Below are 14,066 nucleotides of genomic sequence, written 5' to 3' on the forward strand. Positions count from 1 at the left end.
AGGAATAGAGACATAGATGTAGAGAAGGGACTTGTGAACATTGCAGGGGAAGGAGAGGGTGGGAGGAACTGAGAGAGTTAGCACTGACATGTGTACACCACCATGCGGAAAGCAGAGCGCTGGAGGGATGCGGCTGTCCAGCTGGGGAGCTCTGTGCCCTGTGATGACCTAGGCCGGTGGGGTGGGCGGCGGGAGGGGGCACGTGCACTTACGGCTGATGCGTGTTGTTGTATGGCAGAAACTAACCTTGGAAAGCCATTATCCTCCAGCTAAAAAGACAAGTGCTCTAGCTAATTTAAATTGTGTGGGGAAAAACTTAGGGCAGGAGACAAGTAACATGTGTTACTCAAGAAGTATTTTGGAACCAAAGAACCTCAGTCATGGCTCTGCACCTTTCAGCCTTGACTGTGGAGTCAAGAGAACTGAGTCCATCTTGCCAACACGGCAGAGTCTGGAGTCTGTTGGGAGAACCAGCAGGTAGGCAGCCCTGGATCTCGAACACTGAGCAGACTTGTGGGAGATGCCCAGGCTGGTCAGACCAGCTCAGCACGTGCAGGAAATCACTCTTGGTTCTTGGCTCCCTGTGTTGTTAGGCTGAGTGATAGTTCATTTCCCTGCAAAAATAAAGGCACCCTGCCTGCTACCAGAAGTAACCTATGATGCCCAGGAATTCTGGAACAGAGGCACTGTTGAAAAGAGCTTCCTGGAAGCCAGGGAGAGAAAAATGGTCGAGAAGACCATTAATGATCAGCAGAATAATCATATGTGACAGTAATCAGATCATCGAACACACGGTGGCCAAGACATCTTGCAGGCCAGGCTTTGGCAATGACATTGGGAGGGGAATGAAATAACACTGACCATCTTTCATGTCTAGGAAGCTGTGCCTTGGCGCTCCTCCTTTCCTCTCTGATTCTTTCTAGTTCTTCCCCTTGTTGTTCAGTCCCTCAGACGTGTCCATCTCTTTGTGACCCCATGAACTGCAGCACACCAGGCCTCCCTGTTCATTACCAGCTCCCGAAGTTTACTCAAACTCATGTCCATTGAGTTAGTGATGCCATCCAACCATCTCATCCTCTGTCGTCCCCTTCTCCTCCCACCTTCAATCTTTCCCAGGACCAGGGTCTTTTCCAATCAGTCTGTACTTCACATCAGGTGGCCAAAGTATTGGAGTTTCAGCTTCAGCATCAGTCCTTCCAATGAATATTCAGGACTGATTTCCTTTAGAATGGACTGGTTGGATCTCCTTGCAGTCCAACAGACTCCCAAGAGTCTTCTCCAACACCACAGTTGAAAAGCACCAATTCTTCGGTGCTCAGTTTTCTTTATAGTCCAACTCTCACAACCATACATGACCACTGGAAACACCATAGCTTTGAATGTTAGAACCTCTGTCGGCAAAGTGATCTCTCTGCTTTTTAGTACACTATCTAGGTTGGTCATAGCTTTTCTTTTAAGGAGCAATGTCTTTTAATTTCAAGGCTGCAGGCACCATCTGCAGTGATTTTGGATTTTCTTTGGGATTTTGATTTTCTTCCTCTGCTATGTCTTAAACGTTGCTCCCTTGAGCACCATCTTTTGTTCTCTTCATTCTGTGTCTCCCTCTGGGCCATTGCATCCACGTCTGTGGCTTCAATCCCACCTGTATTCCCATCACTTTCAAACCTAGGCTTCCAGCTAGATTTTGCCCCTGAGTTCCAGTCTCTTTAGCCTAACGTCTACTGGATATGGTAACCCAGATATGCCACAGAAGCTGCAAACCTAGGCCTTCTGTCTTTTCTGTGCTGGAGAACACCACACCCTTAAAACCAGGCACCCGGGTATTATCCTCAACCCCCATCTCCACAATTTCTGTCAATCACTAGGACCCATAGGTTTTACTTCCTTATCTCTGAGCCCTGCCCTCCATTCCTTCTGCTCCTGCCTGAGTTGAGGCCTCCATGCTAAGAGACTCATTCTTCAGGCCTGTCTGCTGGTGAAGTTCCCTGACTTTGTGCCACACCCTGGGCTTATAAATAAAACCAGAGATTTGGGGAAGATCAGGAGAAAGCAATAGAATGGGAAAGACTAGAGATCTCTTCAAGAAAATTAGAGATACCAAGGGAACATTTCATGCAAAGATGGGCACAATAAAGGGACAGAAATGGTAGGGAACTAGCAGAAGCAGAAGATATTAAGAGGTGAAAGAATATACAGAAGACCTATACAAAAAAGATCTTCATGATCCAGATAACCATGATGGTGTGATCACTCACCTAGAGCCAGACATCCTGGAATGCAAAGTCAAGTGGGCCTTTGGAAGCTTCACTATGAACAAAGCTAGTGGAGGTGATGGAATTCCAGTTGAGCTATTTCAAATTCTAAAAGATGATGCTGTGAAAGTGCTGCACTCAATATGCCAGCAAACCTGGAAAACTCAGCAGTGGCCACAGGACTGGAAAAGGTCAGTTTTCATTCCAATCCCAAAGAAAGACAATGCCAAAGAATGCTCAAACTACCACACAATTGCACTCATCTCACACGCTAGCAAAGTAATGCTCAAAATTCTCCAAGTCAGGCTTCAACAGTATGTGAACTGTGAACTTCAAGGTGTTCAAGTTGGATTTAGAAAAGGCAGAGGAACCAGAGATAAAATTGCCAACATCCATTGGATCATCAAAAAAGCAAGAGATTTCCAGAAAATATCTACTTCTGCTTTATTGACTACGCCAAAGCCTTTGACTGGGTGGATCACAATAAACTGTGGAAAATTCTTAAAGAGATGGGAATACCAGACCACCTTACCTGCCTCCTGAAAAATCTGTATGCAGGTCAAGAAGCAACAGTTAGAACTGGATATGGAACAACAGACTGGTTCCAAATAGGAAAAGGAGTAAGTCGAGGCTGTGTATTGTCACCCTGCTTATTTAACTTATATGCAGAGTACATCATGAGAAACACTGGGCTGGATAAAGCACAAGCTGGAATCAAGATTGCCAGGAGAAATATCAATAACCTCAGATATGCAGATGACACCACCCTTATGGCAGAAAGTGAAGAAGAACTAAAGAACCTCTTGATGAAAATGAAAGAGGAGAGTGAAAAAGTTGGCTTAAAACCCAACATTCAGAAAACTAAGATCATGGCATCTGGTCCCATCACTTCATAGCAAATAGATGGGGAAACAATGGAAACAGTGGCAGACTTTATTTTTTTGAGCTCCAAAATCACTGCAGATGGTGACTGCAGCCATGAAGACGCTCCAAAGATGCTTGCTTCTTGGAAGAAAAGCTATGAACAACCTAGACAGCATATTAAAAAGCAGAGACATCACTTTGCTGACAAAGGTCCATCCAGTCAAAGCTATGGCTTTTCCAGTTGTCATGTATGAATGTAAGAGTTAGACTATAAAGAAAGCTGAGTGCCGAAGATTTGATGCTTTTGAACTGTGATGTTGGAGAAGACTCTTGAGAGTCCCTTGGAGTGCAAGGAGATCCAACTAGTCCATCCTAAAGGAAATCAGTCCTGAATATTCATTGGAAGGACTGATGCTGAAGCTGAAACTCCAATACTTTGGCCACCTAATTCAAAAAACCGACTCATTGGAAAAGACCCTGATGCTGGGAAAGATTGAGGGCAGGAGGAGAAGGGGACGACAGAGGATGAGATGGTTGGATGGCATCACCGACTCAATGGACATGAGTTTGAGCAAGCTCTGGGAGTTGGTGATGGACAGGGAAGCCTGGCATGCTGCAGTCCATGGGGTCACAAAGAGTCAGACACGACTGAGCAACTGAACTGAACTGAACTGACTGAGGAGAAAGCATTTGCTTATTCATCCTGAGAAGAAAGTCAGTGGTCTTTGAGCCCCAGATGAGTTTGGCAACCTTTGTGTTCTTCTCAGGCTGGGAGTGCACTACAGGGGCAGGGGTTGGTCTTTGAGTCCTGAAACCCAAATGTATGCAGTTCGGTCTTAGTCAGAGGAGCCCCAGGAAGGCTCACTGGAGAGAAATTCTGCCTGTCTGGTACCAGATAGGTGACTCACCAAGGGTGCTTCATGCCGTTCAACAGGGCTTTTTTTTTTTTTTTTAACCCCCAAAACATTTTTCATTCATGAGTATAAGAGAACCTTCTAGCCGTTAGTGAACAAGAAAGCTCAGAACTGAGCATTTGGAGCTTGGTGAAGTAAATTACTTCTCTGTCTCCCTTGTAGTCCTCCCTCGGCAATTGAACAAACCATGAAGAGCTCTCCTTGGACTGCTTGCTTTCTGAGAACTTGAAAAACTTGACTCAGAATGTCTGTCTGTGGGAATACATCCACCACCACCACCAGTCTTACCAAATTCAGTGTACTCCACAGTTAAACTTTCTTTTGGGCACGTGTGTGAACTTGATGTCATAAGTGCTGGTGTAAGGCAGATTTATGGATGGATAGATGGGTGAATTCAGGAATGAGCAAACTGTAACTTGGAGTCTTCCAGCTGTAGGCACGGTGCTAAACTCCACATTGAGATATAGAGAAAGTCTCAAGAGGAAGGGCACCTGTTTGTATTTGGGGCCGGGCAGTCAGGGAGGACCTCTTGGAGGTGACGATACATAAAGTGAGTTTTGAAGCGTGAGGAGCAGTTGGCCAGATAAAGAGTCGGGGAGAGAAAGGAATCGAGAAGCAAGACCTGTTCCTCTGGGCTTGGCGTGCAGGGGCCTGGGTGCTGCTGGGTTTGACTGGGGTAAAGGTTGTGTGTAGGGTGTGGCAGCCGGTGAGTCCAGGGAGACAGGCAGACACCAGGGAGTCTTCCTGCAAGCCACAGGGCCTGCATATTCTTCTGGAGCTCCGTGGTGCCTGGAGAGGAGCTTGGGTGTGCGGCGGACGTGATCAGAGCCACAACCCAGAGAGCGCCCCCTGGAGGACCGGAGGCTGCCGCTGGGATTCAGGTGAGAGGAGGCAGGGATGCAGCTGAGTCAGGGTAGCAGCGGCTTCTTCCCTCCTTCTGCCTCCCCTTTTAGACCTTCCTCCTCTTGTCTTGGCTCCTGTCTCTAAAGGGTCCCAGAAATTTCACAACACCTTGGTCGCTTCCATCTGAAAACACAGCCTGAAGTTTTCAAGGAGGACTGGAAGGAGAGGGCAGTGATTAAACCTGAAGCGAGACCCCTCTCGGGGCGGGATTTTGGAGACATGGCTTGGTTCTTTAGTGTCTAGACTGAGCGTCAGTTCCTTGGAGTATAGTTGATTTACAGCGTTGTGTTCATTTCTGCTGTACAGTAAAGTGGATCAGTTTTGCATGGACATGTATTAACTTTTTGTTTAAGCTTCTTTTTGCATGTGGGCCATTATAGAGTATGAGCAGAGCTCCCTGCACCCACAGCGGGCTCTTCTTAGTCATCTGTCTTATATTTAGCCGTGCCTGCGTGTCAGTCCCCACCTCCCAGTTTATCCCGTCCCCCTTCTTACCCCCAGTGATTATAAGTGTGTTTTCTACATCTGTACCTCTATTTCTGTTTTGTAGATAAGTTCATTTGTACCCTTTTAAAGACTCCACATATAGGCGATATCATATGATATTTGTCTTTCTCTGTCTGACTTACTTCGCTCAGTACGACAATCTCTAGGCCCATCGATGTTGCTGCAAATGGCATTATTTCATTCTTTCCTTCTTTACATTGCGTATGTGTATCTTCTTATCTTATCTCCATTCCTCTGCTCTTGCTTCTGTGTTCTGACTATTGTAAATAGCACTGCAATGCTGGGGTGCATGTATCCTTTCAAATAATGGTTTTCTCCAGATATATGCCCAGCAGTGGAATTGCTGGGTCGTATCGTAGTTCTGTGTTTGGTTTTTCTGAGGAATCTCCACACTGTTCTCCACAGTGGCTGGACCAGTTTGCATTCCCACCAGCAGTGTAGGAGGGTTCCGTCTTCTCCATACCCTCTCCAGCGTTTGCTCTTTGATTTTTTGCTGATGGCCTTGTGACTAGGGTGAGGTTACCCCTCACTGTAGTTTTGATTTGCGTTTCTCTCGTAACTAGACTTTAAAATCAAGACTGTTAGAGTGATCGTCGCTGTGTTCTCACCAGGGCCGGCTGGATCATGTTTAAGGTGAAGCTGTCATGTGGGAACAGGAAAAGCCAGGTTTGGCTGCCAGGGTGCCTGGGATTAGAGGCAGCACATGCATCCTCTCGGCTCTTCTCAGAGGCCCTCCACCGGCTGCTGTGACGCCGGGCTGCTGGGGCTGGAATGGTCTCCTCCTCTCTCCTCCCCTCTGCCCGGCTCAGCTCCCCCCGGGGGCTCTTTGGAAGCTCTGAGCGGCCTGTGCAGGAGGCCCTGGAGCAGAGCCGGACCTGGGGGGGCCGTGGTTGCGGAGGGGAAGTGGGTGTCCCCTGCCTGCCGCCTGCGTGTTGCCGTCACCTCTGCGCTTTGCGTGGGTTGCCAGGCAGTCCTGTTGCTGCGTGACAGGGGTGCCCCCCAGGTGGCTGCATTTTTTTTTTTTAATGCCGTGGGTGCCATTTGGCCCAGGTGCTGTGGAAGGGTGCAGGCCCTGGGGGTTAGGGGTCTGAAGCTGGATCCCTGCTTACCAGCTTGCGACAGGCTGGTTGGTGTAACCTCCCCTGGCCTCAGCTCCTCACCTGTCCGTGGGGGATAGATCGCGACCCCTGCCCCCACACAGGTTTAGCGAAGGTGCACTCGGTTCACGCGGGTGTGGATCTCTGTCAACTCTCCCATTAGATCCGAAAGCAAGGAGGTGTCTCATTCATTTATCCATCCCCAGTGCCAAGCGTGGTGCCTGGCAGACTCACGTGTTTGTCGATTGGACGCAGGAATGGATGATGCAGTCAAGTGTGTGGGGCAAGTGTGTGGGGCAAGTGGAAGCCTGAATAAAACAAAATTACTAAGAGCTTGTTCAGACAAGGAAATTCCCACATGTGCTCCCGTATCCTCCCACAATTAGGTTAAAAAGACGGACTGAGCTACCCTTTGTGAGGAAACATTTAAAAATGGAGATTAACTGAAGGGACATTGTCTTCCAACATTTTCTATCTCATCAAGTCTTGACAGCACCTTTGTCGCCAAATCCCTTTCTGTTGAAGTGGTGACTATGATTGGTGATTACTTTATGTGTTAAGTGTTAGTCGCTCAGTCGTGGACCCCAGGGACTGTAGCCCACCAGGCCCCTCTGTCCATGGGATTCTCCAGGCCAGAATACTGGAGTGGGTTGCCAGTTCCTTCTCTAGGGGATCTTCCCAGCCCAGGGATCGAACCCGGGTCTCCTGCATTGCAAGTGGAAGCTTTACCACTGAGCCACCAGGGAAGCATCCATTATTGACACATTTTAGATGAAAGTGCTTTTTCCAACTGGAATTTCTTTTAATTTTGTTTAACCGTCCAATTTTACTGAGCTATAACTGACATACAGAACTCTGCGGGTTTAAGGTACACAGCAAAATGATGTGACTTCTCTACATTATGAAGTGATTACCACAATAGGTTTAGTGAACATCCATCATCTCGTGTAGATAACAGCGTTAAAGACATAGAAAAAAAAGGTTTTTTTTTTTCCGCATATGATGAGATGAGAACTCTTAGGATTTACTCTTTCATGTATAATATAGGGCAGCGACTCATTTTTTTAACATTGATTTTGTTTTAGAATTATGTAAACTGTTTACATGTTTCAAAGTGAAGTCTCTGAGCTTTTTTTTTTTTTTTTTTTTTAGCGTTTTCCCTGGAATTTCCTTTTTTCCTAGCTTTCTACGCTCCAGAAGAGAACTGACTTTGAGTCTGGTTGTTCTAATTTGCATCCTGGCTCCACTGCTGTCTGGCCACCTGACCTGGGCTCCGATCTCTAAGCTGTCTGGGTCTCAGTGCCTTTGTCTGTGAAGTGGGCGTGACTGATGCCCTGAGACCCCATGCAGGCCTGCAGCTGGAGGGCGTATTCCTGAGCAAGGGCCCGGATGCTCTCTGATACACGCTCTGGGCCCGCCTCCCGTGGACCGCTTCCAGCCGTGGGTCAGGGCAGCAGGGACCCTAACGGGGGTCTCTTCTCAGGATGCAGGACCCTGAGGATGGCTGACTCGGGCTGGAGAGCTCCTCGTCAGCCCTGCTGAGCCTTCCTTAGGCCTCGGGGGGTCCAGAACTCCCTCGCCCACCCTCCCTCCCCTCTCTGCATCAGCGGGATCGGACTCACAGTGTGTCTGCCGGCTGTCCTCGCCCCCTGACTGTGTTTCCCTTAATAAAATCCCCGCTTGGCATCTGCTTCTGGGAGGACCTGGGCTCTCGCAGGGTGAGAGTACCGCGTGGTGAGGACCCAGTGGGACGATGTAAACTGAGTGTGCATCGGCGTGACGGGCACACAGCAAGTGTGCGGGAAGGGGCGGGGGCTCCTGTCGCCACCGCCACCCGCATCTGGCCAGTCTCGCTTCTTGGTGACTAGGGGAACAGACAGCTCCAGGGGCAGGTCCCAGCTCACAAGGAGACTTAGAGCGAGAGCGGCGTGGTTTCTAAGCAGCAGATGGGCTCATCACAGCGTCCTTTGTGGGTGTGTATATATAGTCCGCGGCTTCCCAGGCGGCACTAGTGGGAAAGAAGCCGCCTGCCAATGCCGCAGACATAAGAGAAGCGGGTTCGAGCCCTGGGTCGGGAAGACCCCCTGGAGGAGGGCACGGCGACCCACGCCAGTACTGTTTCCTGGAGAATCCCAGGGACAGAGGAGCCCGGCGGCTACAGTCCCTGGGGCCACAAAGAGCCAGACACGACTGAAGTGACTTAGCATCCACACATATGTAGTCCGTATGCAAGGCTATGGTTTTTCCAGTGGTCGTGTATGCATGTGAGAGTTGGACTGTGAAGAAAGCTGAGTGCTGAAGAATTGATGCTTTTGAACTGTGGTGTTGGAGAAGACTCTTGAGAGTCCCTTGGACTGCAAGGAGATCCAACCAGTCCATCCTAAAGGAAATCAGTCCTGGGTGTTCATTGGAAGGACTGATGCTGAAGCTGAAACTCCAATACTTTGACCACCTGATGTGAAGAGCTGACTCATTGGAAAAGACCCTGATGCTGGGAAAGATTGAAGGCGGGAGGAGAAGGGGACAACAGAGGATGAGATGGTTGGATGGCAGCACTGACGTGATGGACATGGGTTTGAACAAATTCTAGGAGATGGTGATGGACAGGGAGGCCTGGTGAGCTGCAGTCCATGGGCTGGACACGCAGAGTGACTGAACAACAGCAGCAGTCTTTCCAACTCAAGATCTTTGGCTTAATCATATCTGCATAGGTCCTTTTGGTACATAAAGTAATGTATTCATTGCTCCCAGGGATGAGAACAGGGGCATCTTTGGGGGCTATTATTTTACTGACCATGGAAGAAGCAGGAGAGAAATAGAGGAGGTGCATCAAGAGGTGATATTGTTACCACCCAAATGTTGGCTTTCTCTGCCCATCAGTGCTGAATAAAAATTACTGATACAGAATTTGGAAGAAATAGAAAGATGACTTTAGTCCTCAGCTGGCAGAGGGGGAAACACAGCAGGCTAGTGCCTCAAGAACTGTGACCCCCTCCCGGGGTCCATAGCCTGGGTCTCATAGTTTTAGGGAAAATGATAAGGCTCAAAGTAATGAAGGTCTTACCTTCTTCTTGTGTGCGTGCCAAGTTGCTTTAGTCGCGTCTGACTCTCTGCAACCCCATGGACTGTAGCCCACCAGGCTCCTCTGTCCACAATTCTCCAGGCAAGAACACTGGAGTGGGTTGCCGTGCCCTCCTCCAGGGGATCTTCCCGATCCAGGGATCGAACTCACGTCTCTTGCGGCTCCTGAATTGCAGGCAGATTCTTTACTGCTGAGCCACCAGGGAAGCCCCTTCTTCTTCTCCTTGCTTTGTTTAAAAAATCATAGCGGGCGTCAGCTAATTGGGTTCCTTTGTCTCTGGTTTATTGTCCTGTGGCCTTCTTTCTGAAACGCAAAAAGCTACAGAGAGTGGTCTGCAAAGGGAGCTCAGTGAAGGCACAGGATGTAATCAGCAGAGGTAAATGGTGGTAGGTGCGGGATGTAGCTCAGTGCAGAGTTAGGTTAGTTTTGAGGAGAGCCAACTTAGTTATAGACTACAGATTAGGAACGAAGTAAAATCTGGGAGTGATGAGGCCTATTCTTTTTATATTCTTTGTCCTCAATAAAGGGAAAGAAAAGAAAGAAAATCTCATTTCTGAAAGCAAAGCTCATTCCTCTTTCTTCCTTTCATTGGCACAATTGGGAACACCAGACTTACGGGTCAGGAGGTGGGTGAAAGTGGAAGCCAGAAGGTCCCTGGTGAGGCGTTTGGACTGGACCGAGCAGGGTGTGATGGTGGCCTGGGTGAGGCGGAGGCCACGGCGACGGTGAGAGGTGCCAGGGAACGAGATGCAGTGAGGAGGATGGGTAAATGGGAGTTGAGGGCAAAATGGAAAGAAAGCGGCCCTGGACATGGCTGGGCGTCCGTGTGGCAGCAAGGGCAGGTAGAAATCTGAGTGTAATGTCTTTAGGGAAGGCTGCCTGGCTGCCTGTGTGCTAATTTGATTCCGTCGTGTCTGACTCTTTGCCACCCTATGGACTGCAGCCCGCCAGGCTCCTCTGTCCATGGGATTCTCCAGGCAAGAAGACTGGAGGGCGTTGCCATTTCCTTCTCCAGGGGATCTTCCTGACCTGGGATCAAAGCCGCATCTCTCGCATCTCCTGCCTTGGCAGATGGATTCTTTACCCCTGGGCCACCTGAGAAGCCCCTCATTTAAGACCAGTGTTGCCTTATTGGTTTTCTATCTATATGATCTGTATGTCAGTGTAAGTTAAAGTCCCCCACTATTACAATATTGTCAATTTCTCTTGTTATGTGCGTTAATATTTGCTTTATATATTTAGATGCTCTTGGAGTGGGCACGTGTATGTTAATGAGTGTAATATCCTCTTCTTGTACTGATTCACTTATCATTATGTAATGCCCTTCCTTGCCTTTTCCTATGACTTTGTTTTAAAGTATGTTTCGTCTGATATGGGTATTTCGACCTCTACTTTTCTGTTGTTACGATTAGCATGACATTTTTTTTTCATTCCCTCACTTTCAGTCTCTGTCTGTCTTTAGTTCTGCAGTAAGTCCCTTGTAAGCAGCTGATACATAGGTCTTGTTTTCTCATCCAATCAGTCACCCTATATCTTTCAACTGGAGCATTGAGTTATTTGACATTTATAGTAACGATGTGTGTGTACTTATTGTCATTTTATTACTTGCTTTCTGGTTGTTTTTATAGTTCTTTCTTGTTCTTTTAGTTCCCTGGCTTGTTTGATGATTTTCTTTACCGGTACGCTTGTATTCTTTTCTCTCTTGTTTTTGTGTATTCTAAGTTTTGACTTGTGGTTACCATGGGATTCTTATGTGTTGACCTACAACTGTATCTATTTGTTTTAAACAGGTAGTCCTCTAAGTTCAAACACATTCTAAAAAAGCTACATGTTTTACCTCTCTTTCATGCATATTTTTTTTGTTTTTGATGTAGTATTTTGCATTTTCATGTTTATCCCTCTATTGATTATTGTAGTTATACTTGATTTTACAATGTTTTTTGTCTTTTAATCTTCATACTAGCTTACTTAAGTGGTTGAACCTCAGACTTTATTATGTACTTTACTAATGAGATATTTTTTTTCTTTATCTATAGATACTTCTTGTTGTAGTCTTTTTTTTTTCTGCTTAGAGAAGACCCTTTAACCTTTCTTTTAGGGTTGGTTTAGTATTGATGAATTCTTAGTTTTTGCTTATCTGAGAAGTTCTTTGTCTCTCCTTCAATTCTAATCGATAATCTTGCTGGGTAGAGTGTCCTAGGTTGCAGGTTTTTCCCTTTTTGTATTCTGAATATGTCATGAAACTCCTGTCTTTCCTACAAAGTTTATGCAGAAAAATCAGCTGATAGCCTTCTGGGGGATCCCTTTGTATATGACTGTTTTTTTTTCTTTCTTGCTGTCTTTAGAATTCTCTCTTTAAGTTTTGCTATTTTAATTATGTTATATCTTGGTGTCTGTCTGTTTGGGTTCATCTTGTTTGAGACCCTCTGTTCTTCCTGTAGTTGGATGTATATTTCCTTCTTTAGATTTGGAAAGTTTTCAGTCAGAATTTCATAAAATGTATTTTCAGCCCCCTTCTCTCTCTCTCTTCTCCTTCTGGGTCCTTTATAGTGGGAATGTTGGTACACTTGATGTTATCCTAGAGATTTCTTAAACTGTCCTCATTTTAAGATTTATTTTTCTTCTGGCTGTGGTGGGTGATTTCCACTGTTCTGTCTTCCAGATCCTTTATGTATTTTTCTGTGTCAGCCAGCCTGCTGTTAAGTCCTTCTAGCGGGTTTTTATTTCAGCTATTGTTTTCTTTGGTTCTGAGTGGTTCCTTTTATTTTGTCATTCCCTGTTAAAATTCTCACTGTGTTAGTCTATTCTTTTCCCTAATTCAGTTAGTGTTCTTATTACTAATGCTTTGAATTTTTCATTTGGTAAGTCATTTATTTTGGTTTCAGTAATTATTTTCTTCAGGGGTTTTTCTCTTGCTCTTCCAACTGAGACAAGTTTGTTTGTCTTCTCACTTTCCTTATCTCTATCTTTATGAAATTAGGGAAGGTAGTTCTCTGTTGCTCCTTGTGTTGGAGTTCCTGCCCAGTGGCTTTGGTGGAAGAGTTGGATGTGATGGGAACACAAGTGACATCCTTCCTCGGGTTGTGCTGACAGCTACCGCCTTGGTGGGAGGTGGGAGTGGAGGCGGAGGGTCTAGGGCTGGAGCAGGTGTGCCCGGGGCTTCTGTGCCGAGTGCCCATCATCACTGTTTGGTGGGCGGGGGGTGGGGGGGCAAGGTCAGCCTCCAGGTTGTTGAAGCAGAATCTCTGAGGGCTGAGCTTCCAAGCTAGCTCGGCTCCCTTCAAGTGTGCACTCTTTCCCTCCTAGCACTGACACCCTCACTCTGGGCGGCTGTCCCAGGCACTTGGTGAGGGCTGGCGTACAGGCTGTGGTGGTCTGGCTGCCGTCAGGGGTCTGCCCGGTCTGAGAGCAATGTCTGCCTCCATCCTGCTCAGGTGCTGCTTCATGTTTGAGCTGCCTCGGTGTCTCACAGCTGAGGTCCTCCTTGGTCATAGCAGCTCCCATCCCACTGTGGAACTGTGATGTGAGACAGGCGGGGCTGGAATGTTCCCCCAGCTCAGGCTGGCACACACACTGAAGAAGCTGTGGTAGACCAGTTGGCCACCTGCGCGGTTTCAGTTTCCCCTCTCTGCTCTGCTTTGGGAATGAGCCAGCACAAGCGTGCTCCTCTTGAGTGCAGTCCAGGCTTCCCACAGCCTCCTGTTAGTCCCACCAGCCCTCCAGGGGAGCTCATTTTTAATAAAACTCCAGGGGTAGGGCCCCCACTATGTGGTTTGAACCATTTGCTTCCCAGGGAGTCTTTGCCCAGTTTAGTCTCCGTTCTCCTCTGAGTCCCCTCCCAGGGGCACAGCTCATAGGGGAAGTGAGTTCCGTGTCCTTTCCTCCATCTTGATCTGAGAGGCGCTGTGTTTGAGTTTGGACACTTCTCCTGTATGGGAAGCTCACCCTTCTTTTGTGACCTCAGGAAAAGAACTTTTAAACTTGGCAGATGCTCATAGCTTCTATACTTTTGGTATCACCTAGCCCTCAGTGCTTGGACAAATCTGCTGGGTATCCTTTTCCTACTTATTTCCTCTCCAAATTGAACAGTACACTTCTTTTTAAAATATGGTGGTTTGTTGTTTATCTTGAAATTGAAAGTGAAAGTCACTCAGTCATGTCCGACTCTTTGTGACCCCATGGACTGTACGGTCCATGGATTTCTCCGGGCCAGAATACTGGAGTGAGTAGCTCTTCCCTTCACCAGGGGATCTTCCCAACCCAGGGAACCCAGGTCTCCCGCACTGCAGGCGGATTCTTTACCAATTGAGCCACTAGGAAAGCCCAAGAACATTGGAGTGGGCAGCCTTTCCCTTCTCCAGCAGATCTTCCGGACCGGGAATCAAACCCGGGTCCCCTGCATTGCAGGCAGATTCTTTACCAGCTGAGCTATCAGGGAAGCTGTCGT

At 47.5% G+C, this 14,066-nt stretch overlaps 1 protein-coding gene across 3 annotated transcripts in view; it reads left to right on the top strand.

The window, feature by feature from the left end:
• KCNK10 (potassium two pore domain channel subfamily K member 10) overlaps positions 1-14,066 on the top strand; it is a 149,025-nt gene that overhangs the window by 51,286 nt on the left and 83,673 nt on the right. The window lies entirely within an intron of this gene.

The sequence above is a fragment of the Cervus elaphus genome, chromosome 12 (assembly GCF_910594005.1).
Source record: "Cervus elaphus chromosome 12, mCerEla1.1, whole genome shotgun sequence".
Taxonomy (NCBI): Eukaryota; Metazoa; Chordata; class Mammalia; order Artiodactyla; family Cervidae; genus Cervus; species Cervus elaphus.